Raw genomic sequence first — 26,936 nt, 5'->3', positions numbered from 1 at the left:
ATACACATTAAAAGTGAATCTCTGTCCAAAAAATGCACTCAGTTTACTTTTTACTCACTATGAGCATCATTCATTATTCTCCCCCAGTAATTAAGGTTAGGATGTGTATTTTTTTATTCCAATCCATTCTTCTTTTGCGGCATTTAAATAACCTTTATCAGATTTGATGGTTTTGTTACAGACTTTTCAAAAAAGTGTTTTGCTTTTCTTTCACAAATGTGGGGATTAAATTGTGTTAAAATGCACAAAACAGTGATGTCATGTTTTGTGACGAGGACCCAGGCACAGAGAGACTTGATGAATTTAAGAAGCTTATGATTTAATAAAGAAATTTGCTGACTTGCACAGAGATGGTAAAATTATGATGACTGATAACGGAGACTAAGACAACAGACGATGAGGACAGGGAGGAACAGGGGTTTAAATGCACCAAAGTGACAGTCAGAGAGAACTCGGGACAACATTTAAGGATGCAGGGACTGACAGAGACAGGTTTATCTTGCCTGGCTGGGCAGCTCTCCTGGGTGCTCAGCACCCCCAAAGCTCTGATCCTAGAATCGCCCCTGGGTTCAGCCTTCCCTGACAGCACACCCTGCACCCGCTACTCCACCCCTCCCCTGCAGCTGAGCCACAAACCACACATACTTTTACATTCACTATCAGATGAAGTCGATGAGTTTTGTGAAATGAAACTTTAATGAAGAATAAAGCAAAACAACACAATGTGATAGAAAAATGATTTCAATTGCATAGTGAAAGAAAATTATAAAATAATTCAATACATGTTTTTACATATTGTTGCATTATAAACTTTCCTCATCAGATGAAGCTCTTTAAGACATTGTCATATCAGGCTGGGTCAAAATCTCCTTTGGTTGTCAAATTGTTCTTTTGCCCACTCTGCAGTCTGTTTAACACACAAAAGCCTTTTGTGTGTCTTGATCCTGTAGAAAAGTCAGTATCATTATTTTGCTCTCATATTCACACATTTTACGGTTAATAGCAGAGTTACGGCTTCAATCTCAACGATTATACATTGCTTATACATGACTTACTTGGCAAACATTAGTGATTGTATCAAAGAGACAGTGAAAGACAAACTTACACAAATGCTGGTGTGGGGCATTGTCTGTGAGTTTTCACGATGGAGACGATGTTCGCCTTTGGGATCCGTTTGTCAAAGAAGTGAAAACAACAAAAGTCAGGAGAAATCACTGCCTTAGCTGTAGCAGAAAAACAGGGATTACTCAGTGCTGTGTCTGCTTCTAATGACTTCTCCAACATACCAGATATAATTAAGGTTAATGCAACAAAATACAATTTGTTATATCTTAATGACAGATACAGTTTGAAGGCTCCTATTTAAGTTAAAAAAATAAATATGTCTCAGTGAAGTACATGCCGAACATGTGACCACACTTGTTTACACGAGGATTCAATCTACTTAATTACAGTAAAGAATTTAAGATCAACACTGGTCTTCATGGCCATGAACTTATATGAGTTTGATGTCCTCGCTCTGTCTCACTCTGTGTCTGAATGCAGAGAAAGACAGAAATTCAAAAACTGATCTAACACAAGTACAAGTAGCAGACTTACAGGCATCGCTGTGGTAAACGGTGAACAGCATGAGCAGCAGTCCCACTGTCAGGCTGAGAGTCTTCATGCTGACTTCACTGTAGACCTGATGATCCTGATGTTTCAGAAGATGTCTGAGTGATCGGTCCGATCACCCTGCTTTAAGTCACGTTCTCATCTGCATATTCAAACCATTTCTTAGAAACTGGAAAAATGATCAACAACCCCAAAGGTGGTTAATAGATTGGGTTTTTTCTGTACCATGAGACAACAGGAAGTTTCAGGGACTCAATATATCTGATAAAACGCTCAAACAAACCACTCGGTGCTCTACCAATAAATACATGCACTGATAATGCATGCTTAGTCCCAATCTTCACTGTCTGCACAACCTTCCTTTATTCAGGCTGCAGTGAAGGTCGACAGTAGAATCGCGAGACAACATTTGAAACATTTGCTGATATCTGATCCATTTGTATATTGATACTCAGTTTTTCCACACAATAATATGTAGTATGGATGTATTATGTTTACACCTTGTATATTTGTCTGAATGCTAGGTGCACCATATTTCCAGGCTATAGCCATTTGTCAATATACACTGACAGCAATCAGCGAGGCAGCACTTAAGATGTATTCAGCGCCAGTTCGTCAGCTACCTAACTGTGGTAAGCAGGCCTCCAGAACCTTACACTTCTAACCTGCAAAGTAAGCTTCAAATTCAGAAACCATCTTCTCGCTGCCACATTTCCATGGTGTGTCATTGCTTATCTCTCTGTTTATAATAAAGCTTGTGAAAAACCCTCCGCCTGTCTTTTGATTTGGGTCCCCACCCACATACTGGCCTCCGGGCCCCATTGACAATAATGAGTGTTGGTTTGTTTTCAGTTTCTCTCTTTCCCCCAGCTTGATCATTGGGTGGAGATTGGATATCTGATTCTTCAGCCAAACACATCGATTATCATCTACTTCATCAGCGGCAGTGTGGTAAGACCTGCCGTGCACGTCTCTGCATAATATTATGCCTCCAAAGAGGAGTGTAACAGGCCTCTTAGTTCTTTAAGTGTTCTTGCTCTTACGTGCTCTCCTTGTTTCTAGTGGTTCTTCTGCTGACTGAAGAGCCTCCTGTTCTTAGTCCTTATCAGCATACAAGCAAGCTGTTTTTAACGGGATACTACAGATTGTTTTACCTTAACATTAAAAAATAGAAAGGTCGTTTATTGTTTCACTGAAATAATAATGTTAAAAGTCAATGTAAATTAGCAGAAATACCTTCATGTACCTTCATGTCAGAAACTCCCCACTACATATCCACACTGTGTCATTGCTTATCTCTCTGTATGTATTATTATTTTTCTTATTATTTATTATTAAGCTTGTGATCAACCTTCCGCCAGTGTCTGGATCCCTCCCACGTACCCGGTGCCCGTTGACAATAATGAGTGCTGGTTTGTTTTCAGTTTCTCTCTCTACCAAGTTGGCCATTGGACGTAGATTGGATTCTTTGTTCTTCAGCCGAACACGCCTGATTATCATCTACATCATTAATGACAGTGTAATAAGACCTGCTGTGCTCGTCTCTTGCCTCCAAAGAGGAGTGTAACAGTCCAAACCGAGTTCTCCAAGAGGCTACCTTGTGTTCTTGCTCTTACGTCTCCTTGTTTCTAGTGGTCCTTCTGCCGACTGAAGAGCCTCCTATCTCCAGTCCTCATCACCATGCAAGCAGCTACACTCATCAAACCAATCTGAATTACCTTCCTCAAATTCCCCATTGGCCTGCTCACCCTCCAGTGGTAACATTTACGTGGATTTCAAACAGCATTCTGTTCCTCTGGAAAACTCCAAAAATCTTGGGATGCTTTGTAAAATGTAAATAAAAATGAAATGCAATGATCTTTAAATCTCATACACACATACTGTTATTGTCCTCTGGGCACCCTCATTATTCTTAGTGCCAGTTGGTTGTATTAAACCCTGCCAGCAGTGTAGTTTATCTTCCATACCCTTACTCTATTAGCAGCAGCCTGAACTATTGATACATAGCAGGCTATATATATGGTCACTTACTGTTTAACATCTGAAATTGTGAAATGATAAAAGCTAACAAAACTACATAGAAAGTTTTGTTAGCTTTTGTATAAAGTCAAAGCAATTTTCTTTTTAAAAAGTGTTTTTCTTTAGGGAAACTTAAAGTAATATCCACCCCTCCTCCTCCACATGGAAAGTTTTGTTTATGACTGACTTGAGCAGCACTCGGTGTGTGCTTTTGCTGTGGTTATTTGAGTTACTGTTTCCATCCTGTCACCTCAAAGCAGCCTGACCATTTCCCTCTGTTTGTCACATGGGCCTGAAGGCCAGTACTCCTAATCTGGTTACCCCCTAAAAAGCACATCTTCATGAAGTCTTAAAGTAATCCACTCCTTCTCTCACATGGAAAATTCAAAATGTATGAATATGAAAATATTTCTTTACACTTTAATTTTAAACTTTTGATAACGATTGATGACTTCCAGTTTTCACATTGCATTTGTTTACTTAAACGTCTGTGCAGATTCACATTCAACTTCAGAGCAGCTCAGATAATTTTCCCACGTTCAGATAATGAGTTTGTGAAAGTCCTCCCTATGACACATTTTCCACTTTGACCTTCAACTACATTAACAAACTTTTATAACCTGCATTCTGATGAATTCCATTAATTAGGCCACCGCATAAAAGAACACATTCACTGTCAGATGGAGTCGTTGATTTGTGTGAAACAAAATTTTATTCAAGAATGAAGCAAAACAATACAAAGTGAGATACAAATGCTTTGGATATACTGCATCTGTATCACAATGGCAAAGTGAAAACAAATCTGAACCTGGAAATAACCTCAAAGTCTGCAAAATCAAAAATATTTCAAATTAACGACAGCTCAGTATGAGATAAGCAGCAGGAAAATAAAGTGGAATATAAGGAGGTGTTTCCTGCTCTACAGGTGGTAACCTGAACTGAAATCAACTGCACCCTGACTGAGGACAAGTGGCACTGCATTCTTGAGAAATGCACTTCGACTGTGATTTGGATGTTTGTGGGAAAGTAAGTTACAGAGCAGAATGTTAATGAGCCCAAAACACACCTCAGAGCTTTGAAGAACATCTCCAAGACCAAAGAAAGCCTAGCAGCGCTCTTTGGGACATGTGACAAGTTTGTCACATCAAGCTGGGACAACATGCTGTAAGTGAATGTAGGCAGTGTGGACAAAAGTTTGGGCCACCTACACGCTACACCCACAGGCCATGGAAACACATGATGCTGAGTCAGCAGTGCACTGGAGACGTTTTTAAAGCCCTCTGTCTCTGCACTCTCCCCACCATGTAACTTTATCCAATCTGCCACTGAATGCTTTCACTTTCAGATGATTGTGGTATTTCAAAGACAGAAGTCTCATAGTCTTCAAAGCGACTGATTCTTTCACAAATGCTTGTAAAGACTGCCAATTGTAAAGATGTGTTTGATTTCATATACCTGTGGCAACGAAACAGAAAACCTCAGAAAAATAATTTTTAACATTTCATTCAAATTCTAAAATTGATATCTTTATTTTGAATTAAATCAATGCATAATAAATGTATCTTGTCTTCAGAAATGCTGACAGTAATTAAGCAGGCACATTATGGAGAGGTCAAAACTCCAGCAATACATCTGGATTAAAAAGCAAATTCATGGAGTAATTGATGCAGTTCGGCTTATTGCGCGGTAGATTCTCCATCTCTTAATTGTGTTATTTTCTTTGGACAAATTCTTTCAGTGCCCAATTCTCATTCTGTCTCACGCAGAAATCCCCTCTGGGTGTCTTGATCCTGCAGAAAAATCTGTATCATTATTTTGCTCCATATTAACTTTTAAATGGTAAATGGACTGGTTCTTATACAGCGCTTTTCTACTCTTCTGAGCACTCAAAGCACTTTACACAACTTGTGCATTCACCCAATTACACGAACACATTTTTCTAAGTGCTTTCTAACCAACATGCACACACACATTCATACTCCGATGGATGCATCAGAGAGCAATTTGGGGTTAGTATCTTGCCCAAGGATATTTGGCATGCAGACTGGGGGAAAGCCGGCAATCAACCCACCGACCTTGCGATCAGTAGATAACCTGCTCTACCCCACGCATTACAGCTTCTATGTGGAGGATAATACATTATTTTGGCAAATATTTGTGACTGTGTTAAAGAGACTGTGAAAGACAAACTTACACAAATGCTGGTGTCGTGCATTTGCTGTGAGTTTTTTTGATGGATTTGATCTGCTTTGTTGGGATCTTTCTCTCATAGAATTTAAAACAGCAAAGGTCAGGTGTTGGTTTCACTCCATGAGCTGTAAGAGGAAAATCAGAGATTTGTCAGTACTGATGTCCAACACATCACAAATACTTTTTCATGTTTTTAGTAATTAAGGTCAACGCTCAGCAGGCACCGCAGTGATGTTTATTATATCTTAATAAAACATACACTTTGAAGGATCATATTTTATGTCTTAGGGCAAGATTATTAACTCGATTTCACAGTTAAAATGTAATGAAGAAAAAACATCACAATGAGGGATGTCCAACAACATGCCAGAATGTAAGGGTCTAATTTTCCTTTTCTTATTCCTTTATAGTGCAGACAGCGGAGGTGTCAGCCACCTCCGCTGTCTGCACGGTATGTACCACCGGCAGATAGCAGAGGTGGCTGACATCCAGAAATCCTATCAGAGGCTGGACAAAGCTGGACTGAAAGACAGCACAGAGGCACTAATCATGGCCGGAGTCTATCACACCTGGTAAGACCCCAGGTGCAGGCTATGTAAAGATGTCCCTCAGACAATCCAGCACATAACAGCAGGGTGCAAGATGCTAGCAGGCAGGGCATACATGAAACGCCATAACCAAGTGGCCGGCATAGTGTACAGGAACATCTGTGCCGAGTACAGCCTGGAAGTCCTGAGGTCAAAATGGGAGACGCCCCCAAGGGTGATGGTGAATGACCGAGCTAAGATCCTGTGGGACTTCCAATCGGACATAGTGGTGGTAGACAAACAGAAGACGACGGCCGTAGCGATCGATGTAGCGGTTCCGAATGACAGCAATATCAGAGAGATGGAACACGAGAAGCTCGAGAAAATCCAAGGGCTCAAAGAAGAGCTGGAGAAGATGTGGAGGATGAAGGTAACAGTGGTCCCAGTGGTAATCGGAGCAACAGGTGCAGTGACTCCCAAACTAGGCGAGTGGCTCCAGCAGATCCCGGGAACAACATTGGAGATCTCTGTCCAGAAGAGCGCAGTCCTAGGAACAGCTAAGATACAGCGCGGGACCCTCAAGCTCCCAGGTGTTTGGTAGAGGACCCGAGCTTGAAGGATCAAAGCTGCCCGCAGGGGCGAGAGGGGAATATATATATATTTAAAGATTTTCTCAAGCTATTCGGATCAGAAGAAAGTAAAATACTGTAGTTCTGTGTTTTTTATATCAATTGTGATAGATACAAAAAGCACAGGTAATGGATGGATTCAAATGGATGTCATTACATTAACAGAATGATATATTTAGAGGTGTTATAAGAATATGCTGCTTGAGAGCACTGTTTTTCTTGAAACACAAATCAGTTTGAGAGCCTCAGTAAAGCTGTTACTCCATCTTTGGACAAAGAGAAAAATGCGATTTGATTAGTCACAAACCAAGGAAGTTCAAACCAGCGCTAAACTAGGCTGGCTAGCTTTTAGCGGCAATATTGTGTTACTTTTTTATTTAAACTTTATGTTTTAATTTTGCATTCAAGGAGATGATCAGAAACTGGTTATGTTTATTTTAGCGAAGTAATTACACCAAATGACAAAATAAAATAAGTAAGATTTGTAGAAAAAGTAAGATGCTGGAAAATCAAATCAGCGTTATAAAGTTAGAGGAATAGCTAACTGGACGCTTTTGAGCCTCACAAGATAACAAATACTGCAAAAATAAAAAAGATTTATTGAAATTTAACTTTAAGGTTAGCTGTTAAAAAATTTTCATACTTTGCACGTACATGTGAAAACAAGATTGAAAGTCCATTGATTTATTGTTGTGATAATCTGTGAAATTCAGCAGTTATCTCTTTTAATTTAGTTCAGGCTTCTTTAATAATGCTTATGTCCATCCTCTTTCCACTGTTGTCCATGTTGTAGACAACGGGTGACCAATCTGACACTGGGCTAGTTCTCAAATACATTTTTAAATCCTGTCATTATTTGAAATTTTCCTTTATGTCATAACAACAGTTTTTTGTATTTGTTCGTTTTTTGCCTGGAGTGGACAGTGGGCTAACAGACGCACGTCCAACATCATAGCACTGAAAAGAGATTTTTTTCTCTTTTCAGTTTGTTTCTTTGTTTTCAATGCTTTTCCATCATCTATATTATTTTTTAGTAGATCAACTGTGATGATAAATCCAAAATGCACATGAAATGACCGTAGATGGCCTGAATGTAGAAGAACAGATATGTTGCTGAAACTGCAATCAATATTGTTCAGCATGTACTGTGAACATAGATGAGTTTGGTGGCCTAGCTGCTGCACTTGTGTTTGTACAAAAAGACAAATGCACAGAAAAATTAAGCTGTTTCAAACAAAATATGTGTTCTTCATCCTTTTCATCGAGCTGAGATAATTATCTGTGTTAGGAAGATGATGTTTTAAATGTAAAATTTAGTGTTTAATTTAAAGAGGCATCAAAGTCCATGCCTTTTAATTAGTCAGAGGCTAAATTTAGGAAAAATGATACTTTTACAATCATTTTCAAAGAAAACAAAAACAAAAAGAAAAAAATGCAGAATTGAATTCTCACAGTAGAGTTTCCCACCAGTCAAGAAAAAGTAGGCTAACAGACTTACGTGTGGCATCGCCGTAGTAAATGATGAACAGCACAAGCAGCAGTCCCACCGTCAGGCTGAGAGTCTTCATGTTGATTTCACTGTAGACCTGATGATCCTGATGTTTCAGAAGATGTCTGAAGCGATCAGTCCGAACACCCCGCTTTAAGTCGCTTTCTCATCTGCATATTCAATGCACTTCTAAAGAAAGTGGAAAAACAATCAACAACCCCAAAGTTGGTTAATAGATTGGGTTTTTCTGTACCATGAGATAACAGGAAGTTTCAGGGACTCATTATCAGTTTGATTATCTGATAACACAAACTCAAACAAAACGCCCATTGTTCTACAAAGTTCTTACATTGCATGCATTGTCTTTATATCACAAAGTTAGTAGGTCAAGTTGCAAATGTCAAGATGTAGTTTGATGATAAACTCTTCTTTTTGTGGTTCGTTCATTCATCCTGTTTCCTTGATTCAACATTTCCTGTCATTTTATAATTCTCACCGATAGTCCCAAATCATCACTTTCTAAAAACCTTCGCTTTATCCAGGCTGCAGTGAAGGTCTGTGTGAGAATAAACAGGCAGCAGGTAGTTATTCAAACCATCAGTAATGAGTTACCGAACATTTTTATGTTACTGATCAGCAGAGATGGGCAGTAACGCGTTACTTGTAACGCGTTACTGTAATCTGATTACTTTTTTCAAGTAACGAGTAAAGTAAGGGATTACTATTGCAAAATCGGTAATTAGATTACCGTTACTTTCCCGTAGGAACGCTGCGTTACTGCGTTACTAAAACCGTGATTTTTTTTGCGAGAATGTCTCATGACAGTGACGTAAGCAAGTGCGACGTTGGTGACAGCAGCTGTGTGCAGATCAACAATGGATAATATATCGAGTGCGGGAGAGAGTATGAGCGTGCAGCGTTTAAAGTGTGGAAGTACTGACCTTACTTTGAGTTTGATTCCATAAAAAGTGACAAAAACATTAGCGTCCATCGTGCGTGGGAAGAAAACTTCTTTTTACAGCGAAAAAAAACCCCTAAACTTCCGAGCAAGCACCGAGTAGCTATGACGTGATGGGAAACTCACAGAGACACTCGCGCAGATTCTTCAACTGACCGCAGCACACCTACACCAGGGTAACCCTCCGCCTACCCTGCTCCTGCTTTACAGGTGAAAATAGAGCAAAAGGACCGCTGAGTCTTTGACTTTATTTATTTTCTGCTGTGTTTTACTTGCATCTGTTTGAAAGAGTGAGTGAAAACACAAAAAATATTTTATTTTATGTGCTGGAATGTGTAGAAAATAGGTTTAAATGTTAAACTAATTTATTCAAGTCAGAGAATGTTGCATATAATTAAATGTTTTGCTTGATGCATAAAGTTAAAAGATTAAAACTGATAAAACAAGTTAAAAAAAGAGACTTTTCCATTTGATTACATTTTGTATGATGGATTATGTAGAAAAAGTAGAATTGGGCTGAAAGATCTATCACTTTATCACCTCTTCAGGTTGTAAATCGTGTTTTTAAAAAGTAACTAAGTAACTAAGTAACTAAGTAATTAATTACTTTTGAAAATAAGTAATCAGTAAAGTAACGGGATTACTTTTTGGGGGGAGTAATCAGTAATTAATTACTGATTACTTTTTTCAAGTAACTTGACCAACACTGCTGATCAGATCTTCATACAGTAACATGTCTGATGAGTGTACATTCGCATGTTGCTGGACGTCTGGAGCGCCACATTTCCGAGCTACATTGCACCAGAATCCCACCAACAGGTAAAAGCAATCAAAGCACTATAGTTAAAGTTAAAGAAGGACAGCAGTTTTAATGTTCATGTTGTGTATATATATATATATATATATATTTTTTTTTTTTTTTTTTTTTTGGTATGAGACCAGACCCTATCATGCCAAACCTTAACCAAGAAACCACAACAAAAGATTTAAGATGCTAAAGTCAGCCACACACCCACTGACTCTGGTTCTTGAGGTTTCTTCGAAGACTTCTCTCTAAGGTGAAGGTGATATCTGGCTGTTCTTTGAACAAATAGACAAATCTCCCCAACTTTACTTTCTTTTTTAGATACATTCAGTTCTCAGACTTCAAAACCCCCCAAAAAACTACTTTCAATATTAAAAGCAGGATATCAGCAATTACTTCTCCCAGGTCCAGCCAAGAAAGCCATATCTCATCTTTACAGTGCCTTGAATCAAACTGATGTGTTGGATGTAATGAGCATCCATGCTGTAGCACAGGTGTGGAAAAATAAACTTGCTGTAGACATCACTGAAGAAGAGTAGGATGTGATTTGGGATCATACAAAAAAGTTATCAGTGTGTAACTGTACTGCGTAACCCTGCTGAAATGTAAAATTCTGCACCGTGTGAAACTCTCACCACATAAAACACAAATGAATCATCAGCTTCCACCTCTGTTTGAACTGCAAGGCCTCAGCAGGAACTTCTACGCACTGTGTTTGGTCATGTCTGAAAAATTCAGTCCTGCTGGACATTTTGCAGGATAAAGATACTGAGACTGTATTTGAAAACTGAGCCTTTATTGCTGCTTTTTGACTTCCAAGTTGGCACAATGTTCCTGACACCAACCTAAATACACTTTATGATAGTTTTGAAAATGCTGCACAAACACAACACGTCTTAGATAAATAACAAACTTCCAGTAAAACAAGCTGGCAGCAAATTCTTATGGAATGTTTTCCTCTGGCATGTTTCACCTGCTTTCTTCGCTCCTCAAGGGAACAGTTTGTGAGAATTTGGCCTTTGTCTGTTTGTTTAGCTACCTCTTCAGTCACTTCGGCGACTGGGTTTCAGGTCTCGTTGATGACTGAAAATATTTGGTGTCTGTTTACAACAAGGTCACTGTTTGCCACAGCTGTCACCGCTTGATTGTTTCATCTTTGTTTTGCCTCTGTTGCAGGCCTGTGCTGTGCACTATTAGCTTAATATATACTTACTTATTTTTATTTCTCTCCTACCACCTTCATATTTTCATGTAGTAACATGCTGTGTTGTGCTGAGCCATTTGTTTTACCAAAAGAGTGAATCAAAAAACATAAAGCTGTTTTTTTTTTCACCACTGTTGCATGCTAACTATGGGGTTGTTGGTCTCCTGGCATGAGTACACAAAATATTGAGAAAGAACAACGTGAAGTTTCAGGGCCTCGGTATCACTCTGATTATCTAATAAAACAAGCTCAAACAAACCACTCCATCATGTGATCCTTACATTGCATGCACTGCATCTTTATATCTGTATATCTTTTTTGTCAAACCTCTTCTGTAATTTCATAATTTTCCTCAATATTCCTTAATCATCACTTTCTGCACAACTTTCCTTTATTCAGGCTGCAGAAGAATCACAGAGCAACACGTAAGACATTTGCTCATGTCTGATATGCATCAGTTCAGGTTACACAAATCATTTTCTGCACACAAAATATTAAAAATGCATTTGTGTATTGATACCCACTTTTTCACACAAAAACATGTAGTATGGATGTTTGCATGTTGCATATTTGTCTGAATGCTAGCTGCAGAAACATTTCAAGCTGCATTGGAGGCACAGTTATAACTGATCCCACCTCATAGTTTTAAGCAACTACAAGTACTGTAGTTAAAGTTAGAGAAAGACTGTGGCTTTGATCAAATGTAAACACATTCATGCTGGGTACTTTTGTTTGTTTGTATTACAACAGACCACAACCATGCTGACCTTTAACTGCAATAGAAGATCTAAAATGCTAACGTTGTGACCCGCTCACTGTGAATCTGGGCGTTTCTTCATGTTAAAAATGGCATGTCTCCTTTGGTTTGAATTTCTCCTTCTCTTAAAAACTAGACATACATTAAGATAAAAGCAGAAATTCTAATATTCACTGCTACTTAAAACATAGCTCAGCTGTGACCACGCTGACCAAGAGTATGATGGAGCATCTGTGATGAGTGGGTCATATTCTGGTGTAGCAGGATGGATAAAGGACACAGTTCCCAATGCAGGAAATGTATTTTCTTTGCTAGAACACTTATTTATACCTGCATCTTTCATCCATTACATAAGACTGACAGTGCAGCAGGAAGTGTTTCATGGGGCACCAAGAGAACTGCAGTGCTTTTGTAATATGTGCAGATCTTCTTGACATATACTGTGCTGCAATATCATGGACAGATTGCCGGTTATTTTGTGTGTACTAAAAGAGATCTCATCAGAGACCAATGCACAGAGAGCTGTAGAAGCAAAGGGGGAATCTGGTTCAGATGGATGTGATATTTTGCTGGAAGCCTTACACTCTGAGTGACTCTAACATGTTATCAGAAATGCTTCAGTCCAAAACTGTTGACCTGTCTGAGGCTATAAATCTAGTGGAATCACTGATGGCACGCTCATACCTGGACGGGCCGATGGTGATATTTCGTTTTCATGGGCCGATGTTTTTTGTTTTTTTAATAACGGTATAAACAATAAAAGGTGGTGGATTGGCCAGATGCTGGCAGATGTGTAAAAATAACTCAGTTGTTTGGTGGTGGCTATGGCGGAGCTTCCACAGAGGCCAGGAAGTGGATGAGGGAAAGAGGAGGAGAGACCCGAGGCGCCGGTCCGAGTGTCAGGTGAACTGAACTTCAGGTAAGAAGTTATGACCTGCAGTCTATCTGGGTCAGATATAAACCAAGTTTAGGTGGAGTTTATTTTCGTTGTGCTGAGTTTTTACAATCAGTTACAATCACTGGTACTGTGTACTAGCTATCATGACGGAGTTACTATACAGCTGGGTGGGTGCTCTGATGTTGCTGATAGTGAACGTTATTTTATTCATAAGGTTAGTAGAGTTGCCAACCATCCCGTAAAAAATGGAATCGTCCCTCATTCAGAGAAAATATTACGTGTTTCGGATTGAGCTGAGAAGGAACACAGTTTGTCCCGTACTTTAGCTAGAATGGAAAAAGACACAATGCTTGATTTATTCTGTGTCTTTACGCTGCAGCTGTTTATTCTCCTCTCATTCTCTCCCCCTCCCTCTCCTGTTGCTACTTCAATCATGAAACTGATCAATAATCAGCTGATCGGCATTTCTGCCACGTCCTGTCTCTCTTGTTTATCGCCCACTTTGCCAGAAAGAGGAAACCGCCGGGTGTCGCACTAAACAACAGCAGCACGTTTAAGCTTGATCAGCTGTTGTTAGAATTTATTTAATATTAATTTCTGGTATCAGCTGATGTTTGCTGGAGCCACAGCTGTAAAGCTGCTGGTCATGATGTCGGTTTGGTTATCTGGTGAGAGGGAAACATGAGGATGACACCAGGAGATGTCCTTACTGAATCATCAGAGCTGAACAGGTGATGGAGAAACAGGTTTACCTTTTAGGTGACATGAATGAGTTGAAGGGAAGTTATGAACTGTTTCTGAGAGACAAAAAACACCAGGATCCTTTGCTAAGTAGCTGACAGCTGGTAACTGTGCAGGGGCGGGTCTAGCAAAGTGTTGCTGAGAGACAAGTAGGGCATTAACAGGGAGAGGGGGGCACAAAGAAATACTTTCTTATTTTGCCCGGACTGATTTTTTGTCCCAGTCCAGCCCTGGGCACGACACGCAGTGAATTAATCTGAGAAGGTGCATTAAAAAAAATAAATGGTGCCAGCGGTGCACATTGCAAATCAGCTAGCATAGACACATTAGTTGTGCCTCTTCTTAATGACGGTATCTTAGCTAACAACCCCAACTACCAGATTCAGCTTGTAATTGGCTAAAAATAACTTAGCCTACTGATGAGAGGGACGTTGTTAGCTTTCCACATTCTGACACTTCAAAAGCTTCAGGAGCTTTCCGTTCAGCGCAGCATCAGCAATACACGGATACATCCGTAGACTCGAGACAAAATTCACAACGTGTTTTGGGGACTTTCAGGTGTATGGACCAATGTTTTCTTTTCTGATCAAACCAGAAAGCTTTAATGAGCAGCTGGATTTGTCTCGCGTTACCAGCTGGACACAGAGGACATCAAAATGCAGCTGATTGAACTGAAAAGCTCAACTCTGTGGGGGGTCAAAGTTTGCAGAAATACAGATGCAGCTGGAATCCACAGCTGTGCGTGTTCATGGAGCTGCATTTTCACCTGCTGGACATCACTAGCTGACAAGTTTAACTGTCTTCAGAACATTGCAGAGGCCTTACTGATAGTATTTGGCTCTACATATCTGTGTGAGCAGATTTTCTCTCACATGAAGAGTGTCCTCAGGTAGCTGTCTGAATGCTGGACACTCGGAGACCTGTGTCTCTGAGTGGGAGACCAGAGATCACATAACATGTGTATCCCTGTATTAACAAACATGCCATATTGGCCCAGTTTATTTTTCTTATCATTGTTGTGAGGAGGCCATAAATAGCATTTGCATTTTCTGTTGTACAGTTCATTTGCTGGTATGGATAAAAAGTGTCTTTCTTTGTTTCAAAATAGCTGATAACTATTTGCTGATAGCGGCCAATATCTGCGAACAAATATAATTCTATAAAGTGGTTCTATATAGTGTGTAACTGTTAATATAGAGCGTTGTTAAATTTATTGCTAATGCAATCATATAGCACACTGACCTCTGAGGAAATTTTAGATGGCACTCATCATCAGAAAGGTTGTCTACCCCTGCTATACTGGATCCTTCTTTGATGACCTGTCGACTGATATTGTGGTAAAGAGAAAGCAAGAAAACTTAATGATTCTCTTGTTACTTCTTGCCTTGGACCGCATGTAGACCCACACAGCAAACAAATATTCAGAATCAAAATATTCAGTTATAGATTGTATGATGGAAGAAATGGAAAAACGCTTTCCTATCCTGAGCTGTAATAGAAAGGTGTTCAAGCTTGCTACATTTTTTTAAAGACGGGTGAAAGGAAGAGGACTCCCTTACTACCATTTATATAATAATTTGTATAGCAGTTATAGGGGCACACTTTTCACTTTATTAAAAGCACCTTACGTTGCACTTTAAGCATAGATTTGCACACAAGTTTAATTATTGATTGAATAGAATAGAATTAGATTTCAACTTTATTGTCATTGCACATGCACAGGTACAGCGCAACGAAATGCAGTTTGCATCCATCCAGAAGTGCTTTAGTGATATAGATATATTACAATATATATTAGCAATAATATAGATATGTGAGTATATTACAGAAATGGGTCTATTATGGTATGTTATAATGTACACGGTATGAAGTATGTTGTGAATATTCTATAACTATAAGTATGTACAGAATGATTATTTACACAGAGCTATACAGTAGTGCAGTTAAGATAAGTGAGATATAATTCCTACAGAGGCTATATAAAGTGCTAGTGGTTGTGAGTGGTGGTTCAGTCCATGTTATTATTGTGTGTTTGAGGGTACAGTTGTCCATTGTGGGTGTGTGTATGTTCAGTCCATGTGTTAACGTGGGTCAGAGGTCAGGAGGCAGAGTTCAGGAGTCTGACAGCTGTGGGGAAGAAGCTGTTCCGGTACCTGGTGGTCTTAGTCCGGAGGCTCCTGTGGCGCCTCCCAGAGGGCAGGAGGGTGAAGAGTCCATGTGATGGGTGACTGGGGTCTTTGATGATTTTCCCAGCCCTTTTCAGACACCGCTTCCTGTAGATGTCCTTTATGGCAGGAAGTGGTGCTCCGGCGATGCGCTGGGCAGTTTTCACGACCCTCTGCAACGCCTTCCGGTCCGAGGCAGAGCAGTTCCCGTACCAGACTGTTATACAGTTGGTCAGGATGCTCTCGATGGTGCAACGATAGAAGTTCACCAGGATGTCTGAGGACAGGTGGTTCTTCCTCAGAGTCCTTAAGAAGAAGAGGCGCTGGTGAGCCTTCTTGACCAGCTTGGAGCAGCTGGTCGTCCAGGTGAGATCCTCGGAGATGTGGACTCCCAGGAACTTGAAGCTGCTCACACGCTCCACAGCCGTCCCCTTAATGTGGATGGGAGGATGTGGGTCAGCATTCCTCCTGTAGTCCACGATGAGCTCCTTGGTCTTCTCGGTGTTAAGCAGCAGGTTGTTTCTGTCGCACCACTCAGCCAGACGATCCACCTCCTCCCTGTAGGCGGCCTCATCGTTGTCACTGATGAGGCAAATCACCGTGGTGTCATCTGCAAACTTAATGATGGTGTTGGAACCATCAGCAGGTCTGCATTCGTGGGTGAAGAGGGAGTAAAGGAAAGGGCTCATCACACAGCCTTGTGGTACACCGGTGTTCATTGTGATGGTAGATGAGCAGTGGTTATCCAGCCGGACATGTTGGGGGCGGTTGGTCAGGAAGTCCAGTAACCATTTGCAGATGAGGGAACTGATGCCCAGGTCTGTCAGTTTCCTGATGAGTTGTGAGGGGTGGATTGTATTGAATGCTGAACTGAAGTCTATAAACAGCATTCTGGCGTAGGTGTTGTTGTCCAGGTGTGAGAGGACAGCGTGCAGTGCGATGGAGACTGCATCCTCTGTGCTCCTGTTCTGGCAGTATGCGAATTGGTGGGGGTCCAGGGTGGGGGGGAGACAGGATTTGAAGTGTGCTAGGACCAGCTGCTCTAAGCACTTAGTGATGATGGGGGTGAGTGCTACTGGGCGGTAGTCATTGAGGCAAGATGGGTTGGAGTTTTTGGGTATCGGGACGATGGAGGTGGATTTGAAGCAGGCCGGTACCACAGCGTGGGCCAAGGACAGGTTGAATATGTCTGTGAGCACTCCTGCAAGCTCCCCAGAACACGCTCTGAGAACACACCCGGGGATGCCATCAGGACCTGCAGCCTTGTGGACATTGATCTTGCTCAGCACCGCTCCTACATCGGTGGGGGAGAGAGTCAGAGGTTGGTGGTCTGGCGTCACGTCTGCTTTGGTTGTGGTTGTGGGGTTCCCTCGCTCAAAACGAGCATAAAAGTTGTTGAGCTCGTTGAGGAAGGAGACATCAGAGGATGCGGGGGAGGGTTTGGTGGTCCTGTAGTCTGTGATGGTCTGGAGTCCTTGTCACATGCGTCGGGGGTTGGAGTTGGAGAAGTGTTCTTCTACCTTCTTTTTGTAATGGTGTTTGGCTTTTTTGATGCCCTTCTTTAGATTAGCCCTGGCTGTGCTGTAGGCGTGTGCATCTCCTGACCTAAAGGCAGTGTTGCGGGCCTTCAGGAGGAGACGAACATCCCGGTTCATCCAAGGCTTCTGGTTGGGGTACATGGTGATGCGTTTCTGGGTGGTGACACTGTCTGTGGTTTTGGAGATGTAATCCAGTACAGATGAGGTGTACTGGTCCAGGTCTGTGTGCGTGAACATATTCCAGTCTGTGTTTTTAAATCTGTCCTGGAGCACTGCGTCTGTCCCCTCTGGCCACACTTTAATTGTCCTCACAGCACGTTTCACACGTTGGATGAGTGGTGAATACCGAGGTGTGAGGAACAGGGAGAGATGGTCCGATTGTCCAATGTGGGGGAGGGGTGTGGCTTTGTAGGCTCCAGCCAGGTTGGAATACACATGGTCTAAAGTCTTGTCTCCTCTGGTGTGGCAGGAGACATATTGGTGGAATCTGGGGATATTGAATATTTATTGTGCATTTTAAAATTAGTTGGTAGCCTTTGTTCCAGGTCCTGCACAGCTGCTACTCATCAAGAAATGTAGTCGTTGTCTGTGAAAAGGAAAGGTTGTGATTGAGAGCAAATAAGGTTTACCAGTAAGGAGAACTAACGCAAATGTGTGTGTGACAAGTCTAGAAATAAAGGTGGTGCAAAGAAGTGACCGAGACGTGATTACTCACCTTTCTTTCCTGTGTCTTCTTCAGGGTTTTGGGGCAAACGTTTCCAGGACTTCAGACACCATTTATTGGTTCTGGGAGAGGCCATGAGTTAATCGAGTGTGGGGAATCGTTTGTCTTGGGGTTTTGGGGGGTTTTATAATAATGGATATGGTGTCAGAAGTGTAAAATATTTATTAATATGAAAATGTAAAATGTATGTATATATTTATTCATTGAAATGTATGTATTGTATAACGTGGTGGAGGGGTGGGATTTTAGAACTCACCTGTTAATGGAATAATGGTTTAGCCTGTGACAGCTGAGAGTATTTAAGGATGCCAGCTTCAATTAGTCAGGGTGATGGTTGTTGTTTTGTGAAGAGAGAAGGCTTGAAAAATCTCTCATTGTCTTGTTCTGAGCTATATGGTGAATAAATGCCTCTTGTTCCACTATACTTGTCATGGTCTGCCTCACTGTTACAAAGGGGCACGATCTGTTATCCTCGTGTCGGTGTTGTTCCCACATCATCATAATAAATGTTGTTCCAGGTTCAGTCGCTCAGTTTTGTGAAATGAAACTTTAATGCAGGATGAAGCAAAACAATGCAGCGTTTAAATGGCATAGTGAAAGCAAATGATTCAATACATGTTTTTTATATATTGTTGCATTATAAACTGAGATATTGAGATACTGTCACATCAAGCTGGGTCAACATAACAACTCAGACGTTCACAAGTGTTTGTACAGACTAAATGGCATTTTGGTGGATTTGATACACCTGCGGCAACAAGACAGAAAAGACCTGAATTCAAAGATTCAGATGTGCCCCAATAGCTTTGTTCATTAACTAAATACTGAAAACTATTTGCCAGAGGTTTGATATAATCCACAAATTATTAGGCTGATATTGTGATAATGCAAAAAATAAAAACTTTCTGAAGGAACTTCATGGAGTGACTGATGCATTTCGGCTTGTAGCATTCATCGAAGTCATGAAAGATGTTTGAGCTGTTGACTGTGGCGTTGGTTTAGTTGCTCCTCTCTCTTGTTTGACAAATTGTTCCATTGCCCACTTCACAGTCTGTTTCACACAGAAAAGCCCTCTGGGTGTCTTGATCCTGTAGAAAAGTCAGAATCATTATTTTGCTCTCATATTTACACATTTTACTCTTAATAGCAGAGTTATGGCTTCAATGTGGACGATCATACATTGCTTATACATCAAAGTCAAAGTCAAAGTCAACCTTATTGTCAATTCTGCCACATGTACAGGACATACAGAGAATAGAAACTACGTTACTCTCAATCCCTAGATATGACTTCTTGGTAAACATTAGTGATCGAATCAAAGAGACAGTGAAAGACAAACTTACACAAATGCTGGTGTGGGGCATTGTCTGTGAGTTTTCACGATGGAGACGATGTTCGCCTTTGGGATCCGTTTGTCAAAGAAGCGAAAACAGCAAAGGTCAGGAGTAATCATTGCCTTAGCTGTAACAGAAAAACAGGAATTACTCAGTGCTGTGGCTGCTTCTCCAACATACCAGATATAATGAAGTTTAATGCTTCATTAAGTAACAAAATACAATTTGTTATATCTTAATGAAAGATACCATTTGAAGGCTCTTATTTTATGTCTTGGAGTAAGATTATTAAGCAAAGACATAAAAGACAGAGATACATAGAAAATAGAAAAAAGAATTTAAGTTTTAAAAAAGTCTGTCTCAGTGAAGTACATGCCGAACATGTGACTACACTTGTTTACACGAGGATTCAATCTGACTTTTAATTACAGTAAAGAATTTAAGATCAACACTGGTCTTCATGACCATGAACTTATATGAGTTTGATGTCCTCGCTCTGTCTCACTCTGTGTCTGAATGCAGAGAAAGACAGAAATTCAAAAACTGATCTAACACAAGTACAAGTAGCAGACTTACAGGCATCGCTGTGGTAAACGGTGAACAGCACGAGCAGCAGTCCCACTGTCAGGCTGAGAGTCTTCATGCTGACTTCACTGTAGACCTGATGATCCTGATGTTTCAGAAGATGTCTGAATGATCGGTCCGATCACCCTGCTTTAAGTCACGTTCTCATCTGCATATTCAAACCATTTCTTAGAAACTGGAAAAATGATCAACAACCCCAAAGGTGGTTAATAGATTGGGGTTTTTCTGTACCATGAGACAACAGGAAGTTTCGGGGACTCAATATATCTGATAAAACGCTCAAACAAACCACTCGGTGCTCTACCAATAAATACATGCACTGATAATGCATGCTTAGTCCCAATCTTCACTGTCTGCACAACCTTCCTTTACTCAGGCTGCAGTGAAAGTCGACAGTAGAATCGCGAGACAATATTTGAGATATTTGCTGATATCTGATGCATTTGTATATTGATACTCAGTTTTTCCACACTATATTATGTAGTATGGATGTATTATGTTTACACCTTGTATATTTGTCTGAATGCTAGGTGCACCATATTTCCAGGCTATAGCCATTTGTCAATATACACTGACAGCAATCAGCGAGGCAGCACTTAAGATGTATTCAGCGCCAGTTCAAAGTCATTACAGTGCATGCATTATCTTTATAGATGGACTGGATGGCGAACAACACTAGAGGCCAACTTAAAGCCAGTAGCACAACCTACCATAAAGTGTGGGATGTACCAATGAGAGACCCTGTCATCACTACTGTCCTGCATAGGCCCGAGCCCCACCTGAGTGCGAGCATTAACAAGACTGGCTATGGAGACTGGCCAGTTCATCAGCTACCTAACTGTGGTAAGCAGGCCTCCAGAACCTTACGCTCCTAACCTGCAAAGTAAGCTTCAAATTCAGAAACCATCTTCTCGCTGCCACATTTCCATGGTGTGTGTCATTGCTTATCTCTCTGTTTATAATAAAGCTTGTGAAAAACCCTCCGCCTGTCTTTTGATTCGGGTCCCCACCCACATACTGGCCTCCGGGCCCCGTTGACAATAATGAGTGTTGGTTTGTTTTCAGTTTCTCTCTTTCCCCCAGCTTGATCATTGAGTGGAGATTGGATTTCTCTTTCTTCAGCTGAACACATCTTATTATCATCTACTTCATCAGCGGCAGTGTGGTAAGACCTGCCGTGCACGTCTCTGCATCATTAGCTGCAACAAAAGAAACAGGGATTACTCAATATTGTGTCTGTTTCTAATGACTTACAGCATATCAGAAATGATTAAGGCTAATGCTCATCAGGCAACAAACATCAACAAAAACACAATTTGTTATTAAAGGATACAGATTAAAGGCTCCTGTTTTATGTCCTCGCTCTGTCTCACTCTCCATTTCAATAAAGAGAAAGACAGAAAATTCAAAGAACTAACAAAGCACTAGAAGCAGACTTACAGGCATCGTTGTGGTAAACAATAAACATCCCCAACTTTACTTTCTTTTTTAGATACATTCAGTTCTCAGACTTCAAAACCCCCCAAAAAACTACTTTCAATATTAAAAGTAGGATATCAGCAATTACTTCTCCCAGGTCCAGCCAAGAAAGCCATATCTCATCTTTACAGTGCCTTGAATCAAACTGATGTGTTGGATGTAATGAGCATCCATGCTGTAGCACAGGTGTGGAAAAATAAACTTGCTGTAGACATCACTGAAGAAGAGTAGGATGTGATTTGGGATCATACAAAAAAGTTATCAGTGTGTAACTGTACTGCGTAACCCTGCTGAAATGTAAAATTCTGCACCGTGTGAAACTCTCACCACATAAAACACAAATGAATCATCAGCTTCCACCTCTGTTTGAACTGCAAGGCCTCAGCAGGAACTTCTACGCACTGTGTTTGGTCATGTCTGAAAAATTCAGTCCTGCTGGACATTTTGCAGGATAAAGATACTGAGACTGTATTTGAAAACTGAGCCTTTATCGCTGCTTTTTTGACTTCCAAGTTGGCACAATGTTCCTGACACCAACCTAAATACACTTTATGATAGTTTTGAAAATGCTGCACAAACACAACACGTCTTAGATAAATAACAAACTTCCAGTAAAACAACCTGGCAGCAAATTCTTATGGAATGTTTTCCTCTGGCATGTTTCACCTGCTTTCTTCGCTCCTCAAGGGAACAGTTTGTGAGAATTTGACCTTTGTCTGTTTGTTTAGCTACCTCTTCAGTCACTTCGGCGACTGGGTTTCAGGTCTCGTTGATGACTGAAAATATTTGGTGGCTGTTTACAGCAAGGTCACTGTTTGCCACAGCTGTCACCGCTTGATTGTTTCATCTTTGTTTTGCCTCTGTTGCAGGCCTGTGCTGTGCACTATTAGCTTAATATATACTTACTTATTTTTATTTCTCTCCTACCACCTTCATATTTTCATGTAGTAACATGCTGTGTTGTGCTGAGCCATTTGTTTTACCAAAAGAGTGAATCAAAAAACATAAAGCTGTTTTTTTTTCACCACTGTTGCATGCTAACTATGGGGTTGTTGGTCTCCTGGCATGAGTACACAAAATATTGAGAAAGAACAACGTGAAGTTTCAGGGCCTCGGTATCACTCTGATTATCTAATAAAACAAGCTCAAACAAACCACTCCATCATGTGGTCCTTACATTGCATGCACTGCATCTTTATATCTGTATATCTTTTTTGTCAAACCTCTTCTGTAATTTCATAATTTTCCTCAATATTCCTTAATCATCACTTTCTGCACAACTTTCCTTTATTCAGGCTGCAGAAGAATCACAGAGCAACACGTAAGACATTTGCTCATATCTGATATGCATCAGTTCAGGTTACACAAATCATTTTCTGCACACAAAATATTAAAAATGCATTTGTGTATTGATACCCACTTTTTCACACAAAAACATGTAGTATGGATGTTTGCATGTTGCATATTTGTCTCAATGCTAGCTGCAGAAAAATTTCAAGCTGCATTGGAGGCACAGTTATAACTGATCCCACCTCATAGTTTTAAGCAACTACAAGTACTGTAGTTAAAGTTAGAGAAAGACTGTGGCTTTGATCAAATGTAAACACATTCATGCTGGGTACTTTTGTTTGTTTGTATTACAACAGACCACAACCATGCTGACCTTTAACTGCAATAGAAGATCTAAAATGCTAACGTTGTGACCCGCTCACTGTGAATCTGGGCGTTTCTTCATGTTAAAAATGGCATGTCTCCTTTGGTTTGAATTTCTCCTTCTCTTATAAACTAGACATACATTAAGATAAAAGCAGAAATTCTAATATTCACTGCTACTTAAAACATAGCTCAGCTGTGACCACGCTGACCAAGAGTATGATGGAGCATCTGTGATGAGTGGGTCATATTCTGGTGTAGCAGGATGGATAAAGGACACCGTTCCCAATGCAGGAAATGTATTTTCTTTGCTAGAACACTTATTTATACCTGCATCTTTCATCCATTACATAAGACTGACAGTGCAGCAGGAAGTGTTTCATGGGGCACCAAGAGAACTGCAGTGCTTTTGTAATATGTGCAGATCTTCTTGACATATACTGTGCTGCAATATCATGGACAGATTGCCGGTTATTTTGTGTGTACTAAAAGAGATCTCATCAGAGACCAATGCACAGAGAGCTGTAGAAGCAAAGGGGGAATCTGGTTCAGATGGATGTGATATTTTGCTGGAAGCCTTACACTCTGAGTGACTCTAACATGTTATCAGAAATGCTTCAGTCCAAAACTGTTGACCTGTCTGAGGCTATAAATCTAGTGGAATCACTGATGGCACGCTCATACCTGGACGGGCCGATGGTGATATTTCGTTTTCATGGGCCGATGTTTTTTGTTTTTTTAATAACGGTATAAACAATAAAAGGTGGTGGATTGGCCAGATGCTGGCAGATGTGTAAAAATAACTCAGTTGTTTGGTGGTGGCTATGGCGGAGCTTCCACAGAGGCCAGCAAGTGGATGAGGGAAAGAGGAGGAGAGACCCGAGGCGCCGGTCCGAGTGTCAGGTGAACTGAACTTCAGGTAAGAAGTTATGACCTGCAGTCTATCTGGGTCAGATATAAACCAGGTTTAGGTGGAGTTTATTTTCGTTGTGCTGAGTTTTTACAATCAGTTACAATCACTGGTACTGTGTACTAGCTATCATGACGGAGTTACTATACAGCTGGGTGGGTGCTCTGATGTTGCTGATAGTGAACGTTATTTTATTCATAAGGTTAGTAGAGTTGCCAACCATCCCGTAAAAAATGGAATCGTCCCTCATTCAGAGAAAATATTACGTGTTTCGGATTGAGCTGAGAAGGAACACAGTTTGTCCCGTACTTTAGCTAGAATGGAAAAAGACACAATGCTTGATTTATTCTGTGTCTTTACGCTGCAGCTGTTTATTCTCCTCTCATTCTCTCCCCCTCCCTCTCCTGTTGCTACTTCAATCATGAAACTGATCAATAATCAGCTGATCGGCATTTCTGCCACGTCCTGTCTCTCTTGTTTATCGCCCACTTTGCCAGAAAGAGGAAACCGCCGGGTGTCGCACTAAACAACAGCAGCACGTTTAAGCTTGATCAGCTGTTGTTAGAATTTATTTAATATTAATTTCTGGTATCAGCTGATGTTTGCTGGAGCCACAGCTGTAAAGCTGCTGGTCATGATGTCGGTTTGGTTATCTGGTGAGAGGGAAACATGAGGATGACACCAGGAGATGTCCTTACTGAATCATCAGAGCTGAACAGGTGATGGAGAAACAGGTTTACCTTTTAGGTGACATGAATGAGTTGAAGGGAAGTTATGAACTGTTTCTGAGAGACAAAAAACACCAGGATCCTTTGCTAAGTAGCTGACAGCTGGTAACTGTGCAGGGGCGGGTCTAGCAAAGTGTTGCTGAGAGACAAGTAGGGCATTAACAGGGAGAGGGGGGCACAAAGAAATACTTTCTTATTTTGCCCAGACTGATTTTTTGTCCCAGTCCAGCCCTGGGCACGACACGCAGTGAATTAATCTGAGAAGGTGCATTAAAAAAAATAAATGGTGCCAGCGGTGCACATTGCAAATCAGCTAGCATAGACACATTAGTTGTGCCTCTTCTTAATGACGGTATCTTAGCTAACAACCCCAACTACCAGATTCAGCTTGTAATTGGCTAAAAATAACTTAGCCTACTGATGAGAGGGACGTTGTTAGCTTTCCACATTCTGACACTTCAAAAGCTTCAGGAGCTTTCCGTTCAGCGCAGCATCAGCAATACACGGATACATCCGTAGACTCGAGACAAAATTCACAACGTGTTTTGGGGACTTTCAGGTGTATGGACCAATGTTTTCTTTTCTGATCAAACCAGAAAGCTTTAATGAGCAGCTGGATTTGTCTCGCGTTACCAGCTGGACACAGAGGACATCAAAATGCAGCTGATTGAACTGAAAAGCTCAACTCTGTGGGGGGTCAAAGTTTGCAGAAATACAGATGCAGCTGGAATCCACAGCTGTGCGTGTTCATGGAGCTGCATTTTCACCTGCTGGACATCACTAGCTGACAAGTTTAACTGTCTTCAGAACATTGCAGAGGCCTTACTGATAGTATTTGGCTCTACATATCTGTGTGAGCAGATTTTCTCTCACATGAAGAGTGTCCTCAGGTAGCCGTCTGAATGCTGGACACTCGGAGACCTGTGTCTCTGAGTGGGAGACCAGAGATCACATAACATGTGTATCCCTGTATTAACAAACATGCCATATTGGCCCAGTTTATTTTTCTTATCATTGTTGTGAGGAGGCCATAAATAGCATTTGCATGTTCTGTTGTACAGTTCATTTGCTGGTATGGATAAAAAGTGTCTTTCTTTGTTTCAAAATAGCTGATAACTATTTGCTGATAGCGGCCAATATCTGCGAACAAATATAATTCTGTAAAGTGGTTCTATATAGTGTGTAACTGTTAATATAGAGCGTTGTTAAATTTATTGCTAATGCAATCATATAGCACACTGACCTCTGAGGAAATTTTAGATGGCACTCATCATCAGAAAGGTTGTCTACCCCTGCTATACTGAATCCTTCTTTGATGACCTGTCGACTGATATTGTGGTAAAGAGAAAGCAAGAAAACTTAATGATTCTCTTGTTACTTCTTGCCTTGGACCGCATGTAGACCCACACAGCAAACAAATATTCAGAATCAAAATATTCAGTTATAGATTGTATGATGGAAGAAATGGAAAAACGCTTTCCTATCCTGAGCTGTAATAGAAAGGTGTTCAAGCTTGCTACATTTTTTTAAAGACGGGTGAAAGGAAGAGGACTCCCTTACTACCATTTATATAATAATTTGTATAGCAGTTATAGGGGCACACTTTTCACTTTATTAAAAGCACCTTACGTTGCACTTTAAGCATAGATTTGCACACAAGTTTAACTATTGATTGAATAGAATAGAATTAGATTTCAACTTTATTGTCATTGCACATGCACAGGTACAGCGCAACGAAATGCAGTTTGCATCCATCCAGAAGTGCTTTAGTGATATAGATATATTACAATATATATTAGCAATAATATAGATATGTGAGTATATTACAGAAATGGGTCTATTATGGTATGTTATAATGTACACGGTATGAAGTATGTTGTGAATATTCTATAACTATAAGTATGTACAGAATGATTATTTACACAGAGCTATACAGTAGTGCAGTTAAGATAAGTGAGATATAATTCCTACAGAGGCTATATAAAGTGC

General features: G+C 40.5%; 3 long non-coding RNA genes across 3 annotated transcripts; all 3 read right to left on the bottom strand.

The window, feature by feature from the left end:
- Positions 1-744: 744 nt before the first annotated feature.
- LOC105941256 (uncharacterized) lies at positions 745-1,844 on the bottom strand. The gene is made up of 3 exons (XR_001167881.3): positions 1,600-1,844; positions 1,106-1,223; positions 745-944 (listed from the first exon to the last, which is right to left on the bottom strand). It is a non-coding gene; the product is annotated as an uncharacterized LOC105941256 (long non-coding RNA).
- Positions 1,845-4,334: 2,490 nt separating this feature from the next.
- Positions 4,335-8,580, bottom strand: LOC101475793 (uncharacterized). The gene is made up of 3 exons (XR_001167885.3): positions 8,478-8,580; positions 5,828-5,948; positions 4,335-5,423 (listed from the first exon to the last, which is right to left on the bottom strand). It is a non-coding gene; the product is annotated as an uncharacterized LOC101475793 (long non-coding RNA).
- Positions 8,581-18,799: 10,219 nt separating this feature from the next.
- On the bottom strand, positions 18,800-20,460 carry LOC143412437 (uncharacterized). Its single transcript, XR_013099749.1, has 3 exons — positions 20,169-20,460; positions 19,602-19,719; positions 18,800-19,346 (listed from the first exon to the last, which is right to left on the bottom strand). It is a non-coding gene; the product is annotated as an uncharacterized LOC143412437 (long non-coding RNA).
- Positions 20,461-26,936: the final 6,476 nt, after the last annotated feature.

This window comes from Maylandia zebra, linkage group LG7 (assembly GCF_041146795.1).
Source record: "Maylandia zebra isolate NMK-2024a linkage group LG7, Mzebra_GT3a, whole genome shotgun sequence".
Classification (NCBI taxonomy): domain Eukaryota; kingdom Metazoa; phylum Chordata; class Actinopteri; order Cichliformes; family Cichlidae; genus Maylandia; species Maylandia zebra.
This window is presented reverse-complemented; position numbering and strand designations above follow the sequence as displayed.